The following is a 19,901-nucleotide window of genomic DNA, read 5'->3' on the forward strand; positions in this document are numbered from 1 at the left end:
CATCCATTGGATTTATATCCAACGGACGGCATGCACCTTCAATCTCTCGTCCTCTTCCTCCAGCATCGTCGGGACCGCCTGGTCCGGCCTCTGGCTGCTAGCGGCTCTGCTTAGCACACATCGCTGCGAAGCGCTACCCCACCATCGGCCAGGCTATCCCTCCACCCCTCCACACCTCCTGTTATTCTCCACTGACTACAGCCCCACGCCGCACCAGTACCAGCTATAACCCTTCTCCTCCTCTCAATCTGCGACTCCACTGCCGCATCTTCCCATCTCTGAGTCGTTCCCGTCCGAGGCCTCGCTGTCGTCCACCGCCTCGCTGCATTCGGTGTGGTGTGGCCAAAAAACGAGAGTCATCGGAAGAGGACTGTACGTGGAGAGCCTGATGGCTGGGACCCACGAGGTCCATGGTCGCACGCAAGGAAAGTTCCTCCTTATTAAGCTGAAAAAATGTTTCCTCCACCTGACAGCTGGGACCCACCGACTGTATCTTCGCACGGAAGTAAGTGCCTCCTTGTTTTGCAAAAAAAAAATATTCATCCCGTTGACAGCTGGGACCCGTCAGATTTGGTGGCTGACTTGTGGGCCTACTAAGCGGACGTGTACGCAGGGTTTTGTCAACTTAATCAACAAATGATTCTAGCAGCTGGACCGTTGGATGTTAATCCAACAGTCGTGCTCCTTCTTCAACCTCTATCCTTGCTCCTGTCTCCCGTGGGCGGCACCACGGTTGTGCTGCCGCACACCCGAACCAGTTAAGTTTCCCACTCCTCTCCATCTGTGACTCCACTGCCCCGTCTTCCCCATCTCTGGGTCATTCCAGTCTGGGGCCTCGCCGTCGTCCACCGGCCTTGGTGCGCTTGGCACGGTGTGGTCAACGTGGTCAACAATCGAGAGTCATCAGAAGATGACTGTACGTGAGAGGCTTATAGTGGGGACGCACCACGCCCATGGACGCATGCATGCAACGGAACGCGGCGTGGTTGATAACCCACAAGTATAGGGCATCGCAACAGTTTTCGAGGGTAGAGTATTCAACCCAAATTTATTAATTTGACACAAGGGGAGCCAAAGAATATTCTCAAGTATTAGCAGTTGAGTTGTCAATTCAACCATACCTGGATAACTTAGTATCTGCAGCAAAGTATTTAGTAGCAAAGTAGTATGATAGTAATGGTTGAAAGTGCAACTATCCGTAGGTGGTTTTGGTAATTCATAACAACATATAGCTCATTGAGCTAATGCTATTCCAAGACTATTATTTCAGGAAAGCTCAATGAATGGCATGGCATGGATGATGAAAGTGGATCCCTCAAAATACTAAGGGGAAAGGATTGGCTCAAGCTCAAAAGCTCAAGACTCTTCATTTTACATTTTAGTGATCCAAGATCACATTGAGTCTATAGGAACAGCCAATACTATCAAGAAGAGATGAGGTGTTGCTTAATGAGCCTCTTGCTTCATGTGCTTAGTGATATGCTCCAAAACCCTAAACTACTTTCCCACATCCACAAATGACCTAAACCTAAAGCCAAAATCGGTCACTCCAATTCTTTCTATCCGGCGCCACCGATTCCAAAAGTCATAGCCACTGCCACAAACCCTAAGCAAATCGGTCTTACCGATAGAGATCTCGGTCTCACCGAGATGGGGTTGCAATATCTCTATTTCCCTTCGTAATGTTTCGGTCTAACCGAAGTGAGCGATTGGTCCCACCGAGATTGCAATGTAAACTCTCTGTTTCCTTTTTGTAACATTTCGGTCTCACCGAAAAGAGCAAACCGGTCCCACCGAGTTTACCTGACCAACTCTCCGGAAAGCTTATTACCAAATCGGTCTCACCGAGTTTGTGTAATCGGTCTCACCGAGATTACGTTATGCCCTAACCCTAACCGAATCGGCCTCACCGAGATGCATGTCAGTCCCACCGAAAATCACTAACGGTCACTAGGTTAACTAAATCGGTCCAACCAAGTTTAACGATTCGGTCCCACCGAGTTTGGTAAATTGTGTGTAACGGTTAGATTTTGTGTGGAGGCTATATATACCCCTCCACCTCCTCTTCATTCATGGAGAGAGCCATCAGAACGAACCTACACTTCCAACTTACCATTTCTGAGAGAGAACCACCTACTCATGTGTTGAGGCCAAGATATTCCATTCCTACCATATGAATCTTGATCTCTAGCCTTCCCCAAGTTGCTTTCCACTCAAACCCTCTTTTCACCAGATCCAAATCCTATGAGAGAGAGAGTTGAGTGTTGGGGAGACTATCATTTGAAGCACAAGAGCAAGGAGTTCATCATCAACGCACCATTTGTTACTTCTTGGAGAGTGGCGTCTCCTAGATTGGCTAGGTGTCACTTGGGAGCCTCCGACAAGATTGTGGAGTTGAACCAAGGAGTTTGTAAGGGCAAGGAGATCGCCTACTTCATGAAGATCTACCGCTAGTGAGGCAAGTCCTTTGTGGGCGACGGCCATGGTGGGATAGACAAGGTTGCTTCTTCGTGGACCCTTCATGGGTGGAGCCCTCCGTGGACTCGCGCAGCCGTTACCCTTCATGGGTTGAAGTCTCCATCAACGTGGATGTACGATAGCACCACTTATCGGAACCACGCCAAAAACATCCATGTCTCCAATTGCGTTTGAATCCTCCAAACCCTTCCCTTTACTTTCTTGCAAGTTGCATGCTTTAATTTCCGCTGCCTATACACTCTTTGCATGCTTGCTTGAATTGTGTGATGATTGCTTGACTTGTCCTAAAACAGCTAAAATCTGCCAAACTCTAAAATTGGGAAAAGGTTAAGTTTTTATTGGTCAAGTAGTCTAATCACCCCCCCTCTAGACATACTTCAAGGTCCTACAAGTGGTATCAGAGCATTGGTCTCCATTTGCTTTGATTTCTGTAGCTTTTGGTGGTCATAGCCTTGGTTTCACAACCTAGGTGAGTATGGCGTCTAGCGAGGGAAATTATCACCGTAGAGGTCCTTACTTTGATGGTACTAATTTTGCTAGTTGGAAGCATAAGATGAAAATGCATATTCTTGGACATAACCCCACCATTTGGGCAATTAATTATTTGTATTGGCTTGCAAGGTGAATTCTTCGATGGGAGAGAACCGAACCGTGAAGCTAATGCGGAAGAATTGAAGATGCTGCAATACAACGCTCAAGCATGTGACATCATCTTCAACGGATTGTGCCCCAAAGAATTCAACAAAATCAGCCGTCTTGAGAATGCAAAGGAAATTTGGGATACTTTGATTGATATGCATGAAGGTACCGAGTCCGTCAAGGAATCCAAGTTGGATGTGCTCCAAAGTCAGCTTGACAAGTTCAAAATGAAGGATGGTGAAGGTGTCGCTGAAATGTACTCTAGGCTTGCTCTTATCACAAATGAGATTGCCGGCTTAGGGAGTGAAGAGATGGCCGACAAATTCATCATCAAGAAAATCCTAAGAGCATTGGATGGAAAGTATGATACCGTGTGCACATTGATCGAAATGATGCCAAACTACAAAGATCTCAAGCCAACGGAAGTCATTGGAAGGATTGTTGCTCATGAGATGTCACTCAAGGATAAGGAGGAACTTCACAACAAGTCAAGTGGTGCTTACAAAGCCTCAAGTGAATCCCCCACATCATCAAGTGAGAAACCAACCTTCAATGAAGAATTGAGCTTAATGGTGAAGAACTTCAATAAATTCTACAAAAGTAGAAGCAAACAAAGAAGCTCCAAGTCAAGGTCTTACAATGACAAGAGATCTTCTAGTCGAGAGCGCAATTGCTACAATTGTGGGAGACCCGGACACTACTCCAATGAGTGTACAACACCCTACAAAAGAAGAGAAGATTCTCCAAGAAGAAGGAGCAAAAGAGAAGAATCACCACCAAGAGAGAGGAGTAGTAGAGATGATCGTTATGAACGAAGACCCTCACGGAGAAGTAAGGATTCGGAAAGAAAGGACAAGTCATTAAGGAGCTACACAAAACGAAGACATCAAGCTCATGTTGGTGAATGGATTTCCGGCTCTGACTCCGACAATCACTCCGAGAGAAGCTATCACTCTGACTCCGAATATACTCAAGATGAAGGTGTTGCCAGTCTAGCACTTGTGTCAACCAACTCCTATGACATATTTGACTCACCAAATGAAGGTGTTGGAAGATGCTTCATGGCCAAAGGTCCAAAGGTAACACATCCCGAGTATGTTGATTTTAATAGTGATGAAGATGACTTGCTTGTGGATGATGATTTACTTGTTGACAACTCTAGTGATGAATACTATGATGAAACGTCAATTAATCATGCTAATCAAACAAATGACAATGATAAGGAGAAAATTGAGCTTCTAACTAAAGAAATAAACACTCTTAAGTTGGCTCATGAAACTATCTTCGAAGATCATCGAGAACTTTTAAGGGCTCATGAGAAGTTACGCTTTGAAAAGCTCAATCTTGAGCAAGAGCATGAGTTCTTAAAGGCAATCAATGATGATCTCCGCAAGAAAAGTTCTTCTTACATTGCAAGGCGTTTACTCTTATCTACTTACATGCCTCAAGTCAAGTCTAGTAACAAGTACAAGAAAGATACTTCCTCTAGTAGTAACAATAATAATGTCAAATCCAATGTTGTTGCTTCTAGTAGTTCTCTTGATTCCACTAATGATTCTCTTAGCCAAGTTACACTTGAGCAAGAAAATAGTTTATTGAAGGGAATTATAGAGAAAGGTGTTTACAAGAGCCTTGCCGGGAGTAAGCAATTCGAGGAAATTGTACGCAAGCAAGGAAGGCACCGGAAGAATCAAGGTGTTGGTTTTGAACGAAAGTTCAATGCCAATGGAGTTGAGTGGGAAGAAGATCAATACCCCAAGACAAAGTTTGTTCCTCAACAAGAGAAGTATGATCCTACTTCCTTCAAGGGGACACAAGCTCAAGATGATCTTCCACCACAAGACCACAAGAACAAAGGCAAGGACAAGCTTCAAGAAGAGATTGATGCATATGAAGAAGCACCTAAAGCCTCGTTCAGTTGGGTCCCCAAGACTACGTCAAGTTCTACTTCATCAAGTACAACTACAACTCCAAGGATTCCCATCAAGATGATGTGGATCCCGAAGAAGAAGAACTAGAGAGTTCTTGAGGGTGACTCCGCCAACATTCTTCACTCATATCATTTTGGCAAGAACAAGTGCAATCAACTTTCACATCTTGCACTAGTTCAAGGAGTCACAAACCCTCATGTTGGTAAGGCAAGGGACAAGGTAACCTAATGTTTTCATGGAAATCATCTTGTGTGTGCATCACTCTATGTCTATGGATATTCTTGTTTGTCCCTTGTGGGACTAACCCATGTAGGCAAGTTGAAAGTGCAACTCACTCCAAAGGATTGCTCCAAATGGTCTACATCAACATTGAGCATCTACATCTTCAACACCTACATGAAGTCATCATCGACAAAACCCAATGTTAGTTCATCCCTCTAAGGGGGGATCTCACATCTAGGGGGAGCTTAACTCTAAGAATTGAGTCAAAGCAACTCTAATGGTGTGAACACATTAATGCATTATGTAAAAGTGGTAACCCCACTTGACCTTAAACAATGAGTATGACCTATGATCAAATATTCTCATTTGACTCCTAAGTCAATATACTCATATATAGATGACCTAGTCATCGCCAATTGCTTGATAGATGCTAAAATTGGTTGCATGCTTTGCCACATATTTCAATTGCCATCTTATTGTGTGAGCATGTTGGTGCATATTTTACTCATTCAAGGACATCCACTTGTTGTTTTGTTTGTTTGGATTCTTTTCTTTGTGCCGTGGATGGACAAGAATGCCTAAGAACCTTCTTTAGCTGTCTATGCTTTTCTCGTCTCAAACTCTATTCATGCTACATCACAAAATTTGATCAAGTCAGATCCGAACCACTCTGTGTGAGGAGCACTCGGAGTCCCCGATTCGTCATAGACTTAAACTTCCAAAACCTCTTAGTGATTCTCGGTCTGACTGATCCTTCCATTTCGGTCCTACCGAGATCATCAAGTTGATCTGAGTTTTCAATCTCAGTGCAACCGATTTGAACTCTTCGGTCTCACCGATTTGCTGTAACTGAACACAGTTATGCATCTCGGTGCCACCGAGTTGTTCCACTCGGTCACGCCAACAGGGTCGAGCTATATATATAGCCACGGGCAAAATTTTGGAAATTTCTCCGAAACCCTTCGCCTGCACAACAGCTCGCTCTGCCATCATGGTCTCCGGATCGTCTCCTCGTCGCCAGCAGCCTCCTGCCGCTGGCCTCCGCCGCCGTCAATGGATTTCGTCCCCGCCGTTGCCTCCGTAGCAAGTCCACCGCCAAGTTAGGGTATGAACTTAATCTTTGTGCTATCCACGTCTGATTCCTAGCACATTGTTTTCATATTGATTCTTGCCACGATTGAAACTCTTCTATCCAGCCAAAGTAGTTCATAGATTAGATGTGATTCAAATTTTTAGGGTTAGGTTTCCGCCGAAACCATCTCGGACCCACCGAGTTGAAAAACTCGGTCTCACCGATTTGGCTTATGCCATTGCACTAGTGACTCTCGGTCTGACCGAGAATTACTAATCGGTGCAACCGATTTGAGGATTCTGTGAAACCCTAGCAGTCTCGGTACCACCGAACTGAAACTCGGTCCAACCGAGATCATCAGTTTAGGTTCCAAAACTGCTTCGGTATCACCGAGTTTGAAAATCGGTGGATCCGAAATGCTTTTTGTGGAAAACTAAGACTGAACTTTTGAGTCATTCTTTTGCACAAACCTCTGCATTTTGTGATGCTCATCTTTTCTATCTCATCTATAACTCTTCACAGGGTCAGCAGTCAGCTTTTGCAGTATGTCTGATCAAAGTGACAGCCAGAACAGGTCAGTAGAGCAGATGGACTTGAGTGAGGGCACTAGTCCCTCAACTTCAGATGAAGGGAGCAGAAGTACTCCTAGCAATTTGCCTAATGCTGCAACTAGGCAAAGGAGGAAAATAACTTCAGATTTAGAGGATGAAGATTACAAAGCTGAGGAAGGTGAGGCTACTTCCAAGAAAGTGGTGCTCAAGAAGGAATATGGCTCAGCAAAGAATACAAAGCCAGGCATGAAGACCAAAAGGCCTGCAGGAAGACAACCAATGTCCAAGGCCAGAGCATCAACTCAACTGCCTAAAAGGCCTGATCCCAAAGAGCCAACTGCTGAAGGAAAGAAGAGGAAGGAAAGGGTCAAGAAGACCATGGCCAAAATTGTTGGTCAACCTTCCATGATGGAAGAGGAAGAGCTTGCTGCACCAGATCCAAAGGCAGCTAAGCTTATGGGAGATGCAATCAAATCAGGGGCTGCAACATCCAAGCCCAAGGAATCACCCAAAGCTGCCTCCAAGGCCAAGCAAGTTCCAAAGAGGAATACTAGGAGTATTCCAGCTGCTGAGAAGAACAAGGTCCCAGTGCCCAATGTTGCTGAAGATTCAGAAGAAGAAGTACAGGTTCTAAGAAAGCTCAAGCCCAAGATACCAGACCACAATGATGCCCATCTTGTGGCTGAGGACATGAGAATAAGGAAGGATTCAGGGCTGAGACTATGGAGAATGGAAGATCCATATGCTTCAAGAAGAAGAACTGATGTTGACTACAGGTTCCACACAAAGGAACAACAGGACTTATATGAAATAATTCTGTTGGACAAGAAGCCCATAGTCTGTGACATGAGGTGGGTTGACTGGAAATTCATCAAGGAAAATTAACAACACTATTTTAGAGTGCAAGACAACTTTGTTGCTTGTGGAGTTGCAGATTTTGTTGGACAGAAGTTCACCAACTGGAATCATGAGCTTGTCATGCAGTTCTACTCCACAGCACACTTTTACCCAGATGGAAGAATAGTTTGGATGTCTGAAGGTACAAGGTACCAGTCCACTATTGAAGAATGGGCAAGTCTGATCAATGCCCCAAAGGAGAATGAGGATGACCTAGACATTTATGCAAAGAAGAAGTTGGGTCACACTTTAATGGCTCACATGTACAAGGAAATTCCAGACAAGGCATTAGAGACTCACAAGTTTGGATCAGTTCACTTTCTGCTGTCAGGGTTGCCAACCATAAATTGGATTCTGAGGCACACTTTGTTGCCCAAGTCTGGTGACCATAACATGATCAGAGGGCATGCCATCAACATGTTGCATGTGTTTGATGTGCCACAGAAGTTCAAAGTCATGAGCCTGATCATTGAAACAATCAAGAGGACTGCAGCAGATCAGAAGAGGAGCTGTGGATATGCACCTCAGATTCAAGAATTGATAAACTCAAAGATGGGCACAGGAAAAAATCAGTTGGATAAGGAACACTTTCCACTTTATCCAGACTTTGAGGACAATGAGGTTGTCACGAATGAAGATGATCCGCAACCAGTTCAAGCTCAGGAGAAGAAGGAGAAGGCAAAGAGGGAGAAGGCTGCAAAGATGCCAACTCAAGAGGAGGCATCTGAATATTTCTTGAAAACCAAACAGGAGCAGCTTGGTTACTTGATAGCATCATCTCTGAGGATTGAGAAGGGGTTGGCCACCCTAACTCAAAACCAGGAGAGCCTGGAGAGAATCATGGAACAAAAATTCTATGATCTAGATGTCAAGGTAACTGAGATTCAGTCAGTTGTGGAGCAGCTACAGGATGACATGCAGGAGAGGAAGGGCAAGACTACCACCAATGTGTTTGCCAGAGTGCCCAGAGCCCAGAGGTCAGTTGCAGTGTCAGTGACAGACACTAGAGCAACAACTTCAGCACCAGCCACTGCCCCTACAGTTTCAGTGCAACCAGCTCCAGCACCAACTCCTCCAGCTCCATCCACTTCAACTGAAGCCTTCATCCAAGGATCCATCTCTACACCACCACCAGAAGATCAAGCCTGAGAGTCGATCTAGCACTATGCATTTTTTATGAACTTTTTGGTAACTTGTTGCCAAAGGGGGAGAAAAATGTATAGATCATAGGCTTCGAGAGAGAGAGAGAGAGTGTTGCTTTTGTTCTCTCTTGCTTTATTTGGTGGTTTTTCAATCTTTGTTTGCTTTTGGTTGAGATACTATGCTTGTGAGACATTGATGATCATGTGTTTGATCATAAGCTACACTCATGCATGCTTGATATTATCCTATCTATCTTATGTGATCACTCACTATGCTTGGTGATGAGTGCATGTGTTCATTGTTTATTATTTTGAGTGCTCCACCAAGATGTATGTGACATGGAAGAGTAACCCATGAGCCTAATTCATTGTGCATTTGCAGTCCAAAGCAAATCTAAAACTATGCACAAATTTAGGGGGAGCTCTTGCTTATCACATACTTCTCAAAGCGACGATGTTATTTAAATTTTATTAACATTTATCGAAGCTTTGATCTATATGTTGTCACCAATTACCAAAAAGGGGGAGATTGAAAGTGCAACTATCCCTAGGTGGTTTTGGTAATTCATAACAACATATAGCTCATTGAGCTAATGCTATTCCAAGACTATTATTTCAGGAAAGCTCAATGAATGGCATGGCATGGATGATGAAAGTTGTTCGCACACGAACACGTCACCGTGTACCTCCAACACCGAGGGTGATGCACCGCAGCTCACGTCGAAGGAGACCCGTCCGGAAGCGCGGTACGCAAGCAATCCGGCGGGCGCTTTTGAGCACCCGAAACCCCACGCGCCCGGGAGGGACCCCGTTTGGACGCGCGGCGGCTATGGGCTGCCCTAGGCCGGTTCGTCCGCCCCTAGAGCCTCGAGGATCGCTGCCCTTCAACACGAAGAACGAATGAAGAACGAGAGAGAAATAACCAGGGAGATATGTAAAACTAGGGTAAAAAGTAGATGGGTTTTGCGATTGTGTGTTGTTATTTAATCGGCCGTCACCTCTTACATATATATGAGGCGGCTGGACTTTCCGTATAAGAAAAGGACTCAAATCCCGTCCAAAACATCAAAAGATAACCTAACTCGGACTACGAGGGCCGGAACTTCCGGTCAGCCCGGAACTTCCGGGCTAAAATTACATCAAGTTGCCCTCTTGCACAGATCCTACAGGTTGCGTATGGCTTCGGATCGTGATGGTCCCAAAAGCAAAGTCGTAGATCTTGCAATGTAGAAAAATTCCTTAGTTGATCACTTTTTCATCCGAGGTCATCTTGATGTCGAAACTGGCCCCGCAAATCTGCAAATAATGTTAAAATTCCAGTTTTCGGGGTGCACCGCGTACAAACTTTCGGTTTAGCCCGGAACCTCCCCGGAAGTTTTGCCCGGAACTTCCGGGGCAGATTTATGCAGAACACTGTTTTGGCTCTAACGTTTGCATACGAACTCCGATTTAGACGTTTCTTATATCAAAATCGATCGTTTTGACGAGACGAAGACAATATGTGTAGAAACGTTTCTCATATGAGGCCATCTTGGGGGCGTAATCAGCAGAATAGTGATCTGAATACAAAATCTCAGTGCTTCAAACACAACTTCGGCCTTAGAGATGCGATCGGATGGCTATGGCCCAAATATCAAAGCTTCTCCTTTTGACGATACGGAACTTTCTCACTTTGAGCACTTTTCCATTTGAGGCCATCTTAATTAAGTTCTTGACCGTGCCAAAATCTGGTGTCAACACATGCCCCCCTATTTTTCGGCAAACTTGCGTGCCGAAAAATAATTTGCAATGTATTTGTTCTAAGGATGATGTCAACACTCCATCGGCCATTTATTTTTCTCAGGACGATAATTATGTATCGGCCATGTTTATGCTAAGGGCGATAGTTATATATCGGCCGTTGATTTTAACTTCTTGTTCACATCATACCTTGTAACCGATTACCACCAATCGGCTTTAAAGAGATGGGAATGAACCCGTTCCTTGTAGCACTAAGGAAATCAAACTCTAAGAGGTCACGCCCTGTTAAGCAAGTTACATCGGGGTGATTCCAATCCACCGATGCATCGGCCAAAGCAACACTAGCCGAATTATCCGGTGAATGATTTCTACCTCATCATTGATCCATTGTATTAAAAATTTATGCATGGTAGACGGCACACATTGGTTAGCATGAACCCAATCGTGACCTAATATAACATTATAGTTACCTTGCACCTCAGCGATGAAGAATGTGGTGGCCAAAGTTTTGCTTCCCATGGCGAGTTCCATGCACATGACACCTTTGGCCTCTGTCTTTTCTTTACCCTCGAATCCATTAAGTACCATATTGGTCTTCATCAATGCATCATCATCTAACCCTAACTTTTTGAAGACCGAGTAGGGCATAAGATTTACCACAGCACCACCATCAATGAGCATCCTAGCAACCGGCAATCCGTTAATATGACCTTTGAGGTACAATGGCTTCACGTGTTTCACCGGTTCTCTTGGCTTCTCGAAAATAGCATTCTTAGGACCAAAATTCAGCTGGGCTACCTCCCCTTCTTCACCTATAGCACGAAACTTGGCAGGTAAGTAATATACCATATTTATATCCATACCTTCCCGAACCGGCGTAGGTTCATAATCCACCATCTCATCTTCATCTCCCAATGTGTATATTGGGCTTAAAGATTCCTCAATTGAAGGGGATGTTTCAGCTAGTGTAGACGATGTAATAGGGGTCGCATCATCATCTTTTGGTGGTGAAGGTGTTGCTGCAGCTAATGTAGAAGCATTTGTGTTTTGTTTTTGTTTAGGCCTCCACACTTGTTTTGTGAGTGCTATGGGCCGAATTTCACTAAACAATTCATCCCTTTGCCTCTCCTCTTTGTGTTCTACCTTCTCGTGGTTGCTCATCGTTGTAACCTCCTTTTCATGGTCTTAGTTAAACCGGGAGGACACCACTTAGGTTGAGTATATTTGGGATCCCTTGGTTTGGCCTTGCTTGTGCTCGCCTCATGATCATCAACCATGGAACCCTGCTGAACAATAACAATATCACCATTAGAAGTAGCCAGATTACCAACAACCGGCTCTTTGATCTCCTTTTGCTTGTCGCATTCTGAAATTTCCGCATTAGGTGACTTAACATGCCACACTTTTTTATTGGCCTTACTTGGAGAATTTTTTGTTGGCCGATTAGCACCATAACTCAAACGGCCTTGGGTGGGATAATAAAGCCTCTCGCGAGCAGGCCTTCTAGGTGTTGTCCACCCCATATGGAAAGCATAAGGAGCCATTGGGGGCTGCCCCCATCCTCCATTGAAGTCTCTCATGTAATATGGTGCATAGGAGGGTTGTGACATCCATGGTGTCGGTGCCCATGACCCATATGGCCTTGCATAGCGTCGAAACTCTTGCTCCGGAAGCGATCTTAAATGCTTCGAATGTGATGGCCGATTAGAGCTAGAACCGGCCGCTTGACTTGCATATTTGGATAGCAGCATATCAAAAGTTGGCTTGATTCCCTTGCGCTTAGCTTCACTCTTTCCCCACTTGCCAACTTCTGAATTCTTGGGCTTGATAAATTTAACATGAGTATCTTCTTGTACTTGTGGTTGCCCCCCGAGTATGGGATTTCTTATGGTGATCTTCAATACTTCCTTGCCATCGGGTTGCTTATCAAGCACAACCTCTCTTCCCAAGACTTTGTCGCCCTCCTTACCTTTCCTGGGTTCACCAATAACAACATTATCTTTATTAGCAGATTCGGCTATGCTAGGCCGAATTAACATTTTCTTTCCCTGCAAGTCCATGGTGTTCATCGAAAAGGTCTGTTTATCAACTTGCATCTGAGTAAAATTCAATCATCCATCATTAATGGCTGATTGTATCTGTTGTGGAAAAACATTGCAATCGTTACTAGCATGAGAAAATGAATTATGGTATTTGCAATAAGCACGGCGTTTCAGCTCATCAAACGGCGGTATGGTGTGTGATATTCTAATCATCTTATCCTGCAAGAGAGCATCAAATATCTTATCACACTTAGATATATCAAATGTAAACCTCATCTCCTCATCACGATTCTTGCGAATCGGCTTAAGAGCATTGCATGTATAGGGTTTGGCCTTTGAGGACCAAACAAACTCAGTAGTATAAACATCAACCTCATCATCCGAATTATCATCATTGTGTTAAACCATATGCATTCTAGGACGATCGGTTGTAGACCTATGAATCTCTTTACTTCGACTCTCTTGAGCCAAAGCTTTTTGTAAGACTTGATTAATGTTTAAAAACTCATAACTTTCTAGCCTCTCTTTAATGTGAGTTTTCAAACCATTAAGAACAAGATCTGCCAAGTCTCTCTCAGTTATCACTAAGCTATAACATCGGTTTTTTATGTCTCTAAATCTCTTGACATAATCGGTGACCGATTCATCATGTTTTTGCCTAACCGATGTAAGATGTGACAACTTTAGCTCATTATCGCCGCTATAAAAGTGATCATGAAACTTTTGCTCTAATTGCGACCATAAGAGAATTGAGCCATGTGGTAAAGCAGCAAACCATGAAAATGCGGTGCCAGTTAAAGATAAGGGAATTAAACGTACTTTCAACTCTTCTATGGAACCTGCTTCACCCAACTGTGCTAGATACTGACTCACATGCTCCCAAGTTGTTTTCGTACCCTCACCACTAAATTTAACAAAATCAGGAACCTTATAACCTTGAGGGTAAGAAATTGCATCAAAGTGTTCAGGATAAGGCTTTTGATACACACGACTCTTTACTTTCGGCTCGTTTCCGAAAGTTTCTAGAAACATCTTATGCAAATCCTCCCTTAATTTAGCTAAAATTGGATCCGAGGTAGATGAAGATGTTTGTGGCAATGACGTAGGAGCAACCTGAGTACTAGATATTGGTGCAACTTGTGGGATGGGCGCCGAACCATAATTCGGCGGAAGACCAAACATGCTTGCGCCTATGGGTGGTGTGACAAAGTGATTCGGCGTTGATGCCAAATTGGGCACACTCATAATAGGATTATGGTATGTAGGTGTAGTCACAAGCTGGTTGGTTTGACTAGGGTAAAAATTCAACGGCATATTATATTGTTGTTTCATAGGTGGTGCCGATGAAATAGGTAAAGTTGGACTAGGGTTTTCAGATATACCAACAATACCACTAGATGACAGAGGCATATTTTTCTGAGCATCAGCACTAGCCACAAAAGAATTGTATGCCATCACATTACCCTTACTAACAAGACTCTCAATCACAGCCACTTGCTCTGGAGAAAAAAATTTACTCACAGTGATTTCATCTTGTTCGTCAATGAGAGGAGGGAAATTGACGTTTCCAACCGGAGTGATGTTGCCTTGACGGTCCTTCTTGAAACTTGAAAGAAACGCCTCCAAATCCTCCTCCTCGCGCTTCTTCTTGAGCGCCTCAAAAGCCTCTTCACGCTGCTTCTTGCGTGCTTCGTAGGCTTGGCGATGTTCATCCGATAGTTCATCAAGACCGGGCTTAATGATGTTATCGGTGCTAACTTCTGAGGGCTTGGGGAGATCCGACATGGTTGATGATGATTCTTGATCTTTCGTCCCCAGCGGAGTCGCCAAAAAGTGTGTTCGCACACGAACACGTCACCGTTTACCTCCAACGCCGAGGGTGATGCACCGCAGCCCACGTCGAAGGAGACCCGCCCGGAAGCGTGGTACGCAAGCAATCCGGCGGGCGCTTTTGAGCACCCGAAACCCCACGCGCCCGGGAGGGACCCCGTTTGGACGCGCGGCGGCTATGGGCTGCCCTAGGCCGGTTCGTCCGCCCCTAGAGCCTTGAGGATCGCTGCCCTTCAACACGAAGAACGAACGAAGAACGAGAGAGAAATAACCAGGGAGATATGTAAAACTAGGGTAAAAAGTAGATGGGTTTTGCGATTGTGTGTTGTTATTTAATCGGCCGTCACCACTTACATATATATGAGGCGGCTGGACTTTTCGTATAAGAAAAGGACTCAAATCCCGTCCAAAACATCAAAAGATAACCTAACTCGGACTACGAGGGCCGGAACTTCCGGTCAGCCCGGAACTTCCGGGCTAAAATTACATCAAGTTGCCCTCTTGCACAGATCCTACAGGTTGCATATGGCTTCTGATCGTGATGGTCCCAAAAGCAAAGTTGTAGATCTTGCAATGTAGAAAAATTCCTTAGTTGATCACTTTTTCATCCGAGGTCATATTGATGTCGAAACTAGCCCCGCAAATCTGCAAATAATGTTAAAATTCCAGTTTTCGGGGTGCACCGCGTGCAAACTTTCGGTTTAGCCCGGAACCTCCCCGGAAGTTTTGCCCGGAACTTCCGGGGCAGATTTATGCAGAACACTATTTTGGCTCTAACTTTTGCATACGAACTCCGATTTAGACGTTTCTTATATCAAATTGATCGTTTTGATGAGACGAAGACAATATGTGTAGAAACTTTTCTCATATGAGGCCATCTTGGGGGCATAATCAGCAGAATAGTGTTCTGAATACAAAATCTCAGTGCTTCAAACACAACTTCGGCCTTAGAGATGCGATCGGATGGCTATGGCCCAAATATCAAAGCTTCTCCTTTTGATGATATGGAACTTTCTCACTTTGAGCACTTTTCCATTTGGGGCCATCTTAATTAAGTTCTTGACCGTGCCAAAATCTGGTGTCAACAAAAGTGGATCCCTCAAAATACTAACGACAAAGGATTGGCTCAAGCTTAAAAGCTCCAGACTCTTCATTTTACATTTTAGTGATCCAAGATCACATTGAGTCTATACGAAAAGCCAATACTATCAAGAAGGGATGAGGTGTTGCTTAATGAGCCTCTTGCTTTATGTGCTTAGTGATATGCTCCAAAACCCTCAACTACTTTCCCACATGCACAAATGACCTAAACCTAAAGCCAAAATCGGTCACTCCGATTCTTTCTATCTGGCGCCACCGATTCCAAAAGTCATAGCCACTGCCACAAACCCTAAGCAAATCGGTACCGATAGGGATCTCGGTCTCACCGAGATGGGGTTGCAATCTCTCTGTTTCCCTTCGTAACGTTTCGGTCTAACCGAAGTGAGCGATCGGTCCCACCGAGATTGCAATGTAAACTCTCTGTTTCCTTTTTGTAACATTTTGGTCTCACCGAAAAGAGCAAATCGGTCCCACCGAGTTTACCTGACCAACTCTCTGGAAAGCTTATTACCAAATCGGTCTCACCGAGTTTGTGTAATCGGTCTCACCGAGATTACGTTATGCCCTAACCCTAACCGAATCGGCCTCACTGAGATGCATGTCAGTCCCACCGAAAATCACTAACGGTCACTAGGTTTACTAAATCGGTCCGACTGAGTTTAACGATTCGGTCCCACCGAGTTTGGTAAATTGTGTGTAACGGTTAGATTTTGTGTGGAGGCTATATATACCCCTCCACCTCCTCTTTATTCGTGGAGAGAGCCATCAGAAAGAACCTACACTTCCAACTTACCATTTCTGAGAGAGAACCACCTAATCATATGTTGAGGCCAAGATATTCCATTCCTACCATATGAATCTTGATCTCTAGCCTTCCCCAAGTTGCTTTCCACTCAAACCCTCTTTCCACCAGATCCAAATCCTATGAGAGAGAGTTGAGTGTTGGGGAGACTATCATTTGAAGCACAAGAGAAAGGAGTTCATCATCAACGCACCATTTGTTACTTCTTGGAGAGTGGTGTCTCCTAGATTGGCTAGGTGTCACTTGGGAGCCTCCGACAAGATTGTGGAGTTGAACCAAGGAGTTTGTAAGGGCAAGGAGATCGCCTACTTCGTGAAGATCTACCGCTAGTGAGGCAAGTCCTTCGTGGGCGACGACCATGGTGGGATAGACAAGGTTGATTCTTTGTGGACCCTTCATGGGTGGAGCCCTCCGTGGACTCGTGCAACCGTTACCCTTCGTGGGTTGAAGTCTCCATCAACGTGGATGTACGATAGCACCACCTATCGGAACCACGCCAAAAACATCCGTGTCTCCAATTGCGTTTGAATCCTCCAAACCCTTCCCTTTACTTTCTTGCAAGTTGCATGCTTTAATTTCCGCTGCCTATACACTCTTTCCATGCTTGCTTGAATTGTGTGATGATTGCTTGACTTGTCCTAAAATAGCTAAAATCTGCCAAACTCTAAAATTGGGAAAAGGTTAAGTTTTTATTGGTCAAGTAGTCTAATCACCCCCCTTTAGACATACTTCAAGGTCCTACAATGGTAAAAGTGTTAATAGTAATAGTAGCAGTTTTGTAGTAATTTCAACAGTAGCAACGATAAAGTAAATAAGCAAAGCACAATTTGTGAAAAGCTCATGGGCATTGGATCTGTGATGGATAATTATGTCGGATGTGATTCCTCATGTAATAGTTATAACATAGGGTGACACAGAACTAGCTCCAGTTCATCAATGGAATGTAGGCATGTATTCCGAATATAGTCATATGTGCTTATGGATAAGAACTTGCATGACATCTTTTGTCCTACCCTCCCGTGGCAGCGGGGTCCTAGTGGAAACTAAGGGATATTAAGGCCTCCTTTTAATAGAGTACCGGACCAAAGCATTAACACATAGTGAATACATGAACTCCTCAGACTACGATCATCACCGAGAAGTATCCCGATTATTGTCACTTCGGGGTTGTCGGATCATAACACATAATAGGTGACTACAGACTTGCAAGATATGATCAAGAACTCACATATATTCATGAAAACATAATAGGTTCAGATCTGAAATCATGGCACTCGGGCCCTAGTGACAAGCATTAAGCATAGTAAAGTCATAGCAACATCAATCTCAGAACATAGTGGATACTAGGGATCAAACCCTAACAAAACTAACTTGATTACAAGGTAAATCTCATCCAACCCATCACCGTCCAGCAAGCCTATGATGGAATTACTCACGCACAGCGGTGAGCATCATGAAATTGGTGATGGAGGATGGTTATTGATGACGACGGCGACAAATCCCCCTCTCCGTAGCCCCGAACGGACTCCAGATCAGCCCTCCCGAGAGAGATTAGGGCTTGGCAGCGGCCCCGTATCGTAAAACGCGATGAAACTTTATCTCTGATTTTTTTCTCCGCGAAAGCAAATATATAGAGTTGGAGATGAGGTCGGTGGCCATCCAGGGGGACCACGAGTCAGGGGGCGCGCCCAGGGGGAGGGGGCGCCCCCCACCCTCGTGGATAGGGTGTGGCCCCCCTAGCCTTGATTCTTTCGCTCGTATTTTTTATATTTTCCAAAAGTTATCTCCGTGGATTTTCAGGTCATCCCGAGAACTTTTGTTTTCTGCACAAAAATAACACCATGGGAGTTCTGCTGAAAACAACGTCAGTCCGGGTTAGTTTCATTCAAATCATGCAAGTTAGAGTCCAAAACAAGGGCAAAAGAGTTTGGAAAAGTAGATACGTTGGAGACATATCAACTCCCCCAAGCTTAAACCTTTGCTTGTCCTCAAGCAATTCAATTGATAAACTGAAAGTGATAAAGAAAAAGTTTTACATACTCTGTTTGCTCTTGTTGTTGTAAATATGTAAAGCCAGCATTCAAGTTTTCAGCAAAGATTATGAACTAACCATATTCACAATAACACTTAGGTCTCATGTTTACTCATATCAATGGCATAATCAACTAGCGAGCAATAATAATAAAACTCGGATGAAACCACTTTCTCAAAACAATCATAATATGATATAACAAGATGGTATCTCGCTAGCCCTTTCTGAGACCGCAAAACATAAATGCAGAGCACCTTTAAAGATCAAAGACTGACTAGACATTGTAATTCATGGTAAAAGAGATCGAGTCAAGTCATACCCAATATAAACTAATAGTAATGCATGCAAATGACAGTGTGCTCTCCAGCGGGTGCTTTTTGATAAGAGGGTGATGACTCAACATAAAAGTAAATAGATAGGCCCGTCGCAGAGGGAAGCAGGGATTTGCAGAGGTGCGAGAGCTCGATTTTAAAATAGAGATGAATAACATTTTGTGTGGTATAGTTTCACTGTCAACGCAACAACTATGAGATCTCGATATCTTCCATGCTACATACATTATAGGCGGTTCCCAAACAGAATGGTAAAGTTTATACTCCCCCACCACCAACAAGCATCAATCCATGGCTCGCTCGAAACAACGAGTGCCTCCAACTAGCAATAGCCCTGGGGGAGTTCTGTTTAATTATTTCGATTTGTTTTGATCTTTTTTATCATGGGACTGGGCATCCTGGTTACCAACCATTTTCTCGTGAATGAGGAGCGGAGTCCACTCCCCTTGAGAATAACCCACCTAGCATGGAAGATATAGACAACCCTAGTTGAAACATGAGCTTCTCGAGCATACAAAACAAAATTTCATTTGAAGGTTTGGAGTTTGGCACATACAAATTTACTTGGAACGGCAGGTAAATACCGCACATAGGAAGGTATGGTGGACTCATATGGAATAACTTTGGGGTTTATGGAGTTTGGATGCACAAGCGGTATTCCCGCTTAGTATAGGTGAAGGCTAGCAAAAGACTGGGAAGCGACCAACTTAGAGAGCGACAACAGTCATCAACATGCATTAAAATTAATCAACACTGAGTGCAAGCATGAGTAGGATATAATCCACCATGAACATAAATATCGTGAAGGCTTTGTTGTCTTTGTTTCAATTTCATGTGTGAACATGTGCCAAGTCAAGTCACTCGAATCATTCAAAGGAGGATACCACCCTATCATACCACATCACAACCATTTCAATAGCATGTTGACACGCAAGGTAAACCATTATAAACTCCTAGCTAATTAAGCATGGCATAAGCAACTTTAATCTCTAATTGTCATTGCAAACATGTTTATTCATAATAGGCTGAATCAGGAACGATGAACTCATCATATTTACAAAAACAAGAGAGGTCGAGTTCATACCAGCTT

Source organism: Triticum aestivum, chromosome 2B (assembly GCF_018294505.1).
Source record: "Triticum aestivum cultivar Chinese Spring chromosome 2B, IWGSC CS RefSeq v2.1, whole genome shotgun sequence".
Lineage (NCBI taxonomy): Eukaryota > Viridiplantae > Streptophyta > Magnoliopsida > Poales > Poaceae > Triticum > Triticum aestivum.